Below are 2,030 nucleotides of genomic sequence, written 5' to 3'. Positions count from 1 at the left end.
CAACCAATAATTGTCTAACCTTGCCTTCTTTTAAGGAATGTCTCCATGAACAAGCTCATGCTTTAATATTCCTCAATTTTAACTTTATTTTCAAATAAGATTATAATATTTTTTATAATATTAGCAAGTGCTTTTATAAAAACCCTTTATGATTTTTTATGTAAATTTTATTTAGTCATTTTCCTACACTTTTTTATTTGTATTTTTTTAATAATTAAGTAAGAAATAAGATTCTAAAAAATCAATTTATTAAACCCAATCGGATACTAAACCCAACTAAAGAGTTTACCTAGTTGACTTAGGTCGATCTAGTTGGATTTTAACCATGTCAATTGAGTTGCGTTTACATTCATAATGTCGATTGGGTTTCATCATGTCAACTCAAATCCATTTTAATTTGAAACCTAAGCCATACCTGGCTTCATAACACAACCAAAATATTCACCACTTCAATAGATGAGCTATGTATTATTCTTATATTTCTAATGCATTTACATCAAAATTATCAAATTATTATTATTATTATTATTATTTTAAACTTTCTATATGATTATGATGAGGTGTTGTCTAATAAAATAGTTTGATAAAAAAATGCTATAAAAAAAGGGGAACACATTAATAAAATAGAGGGATTTTAATTAGCGAGATGCCTTTTATTCCTATTTCAAATCATCTATTTTTTTTAAAAATATTTTTTCTATTTTTTATTTATATTAAATAAAAAATATTGATACATACCGGAAAATTAAAAACTTTGAAAAAATAACGGTATATAATTAAATAAAAAAATCAATGGCTCATCAAGACTCGAGATAGGATCTCTTAACTTTCTAATTTACTTTTTGGTTATTGTTTAACAACTCTTTTTAATATTTATTGATTTATATCATTGTCAATTTATTTTATTAAACACATTTGTCAAATTTTAAGTTCACAATTAAGTGTTTTGTTGAAAAAAAAATAACAATACCTATATAGTTTTTCCATTAAAAATTAACATTTGATCCAACTCGTAACGAGATGAGAGTAGGTTAGCTAGTTAACAAATAAAAAACAATTTTTAAAGGTGTTTTACTATAGCTTATTGTATTATGGCACATCTCATAGTTCATTATGAATTTCAATAATATTTGTTATTTTTTTCATCAAATAATTTTTATTATTCAATTTCATCCTTTCATGTGCTTTTTTTTTGTGTGTTTTATGACTTGTTAATAACTTATCTTTTCATTATATAGAAAGCTAAAGGTTTTTACTAGATTTTTAAACTTCATTTAGGGGTTGATTTAATTATATATAATTTTATTTTATAGTTGAAAGACACAATTAATTAAAAGAATAGGGACAAAACTAAAACTTAGAAAAAAATCATGTGACCAATCTCTAATTTGCAAGAAAATTTGCTTTTTAGTCCATCTGTTTTTCTATAATTTCTTTTTAGACCCCTTTATTTTTTGTGATTTTTTGGTCCAAAACTTCATTTTATATATTTTTTAGTTCTAAATTTAAGAAATGAGAGAAAGAGTAATCAAATAATGGGTAAAAAGGAGAAAACATAATTGGTTGGCCATATTTTGACAATAAAAACAATCGATCTTAGAGTACTCGGGTTTTATAAAGAAGAGTTTTATTCATGTGTTTTTAACCTTCATCTTGCTAGAAAATATAGATCTGGCCTTATGATATTTTAGATTTAGGTTAATTTTTCATTTTTTACCCAATTAAATGCTTATTTAAGACTGTAAATGGGTTTATTAAGGTTTAAATGGAGTCTTTTATGCATTTCAGGTGAAAAAGGGGTTGAAAAATGACTTTTAAAGGTCTTAGAGGGTTGAACCATAACTTATCATATGATGTTGTAGACGACATGTTGTTGGTATGTTTTTTTTAAAACAAAAATGGATGGAAAACGTGTCGTTCACTTAATTTTTTTAAAAAATAGAAAAGGACCAGACAAGTGGGTCGAGCCTAGCATTGTAAGCCCAGCGTGTCTGCCTTGTTTTGATGGCCCAGGCCTTTATGTTTTTTTT

This window comes from Populus euphratica, unplaced genomic scaffold (genome assembly GCF_000495115.2).
Source record: "Populus euphratica unplaced genomic scaffold, PopEup_1.0 scaffold1078.1, whole genome shotgun sequence".
In the NCBI taxonomy this organism is placed as follows: Eukaryota; Viridiplantae; Streptophyta; class Magnoliopsida; order Malpighiales; family Salicaceae; genus Populus; species Populus euphratica.
The sequence above is the reverse complement of the archived record's forward strand: the minus strand, read 5'-3'. Positions refer to the sequence as shown.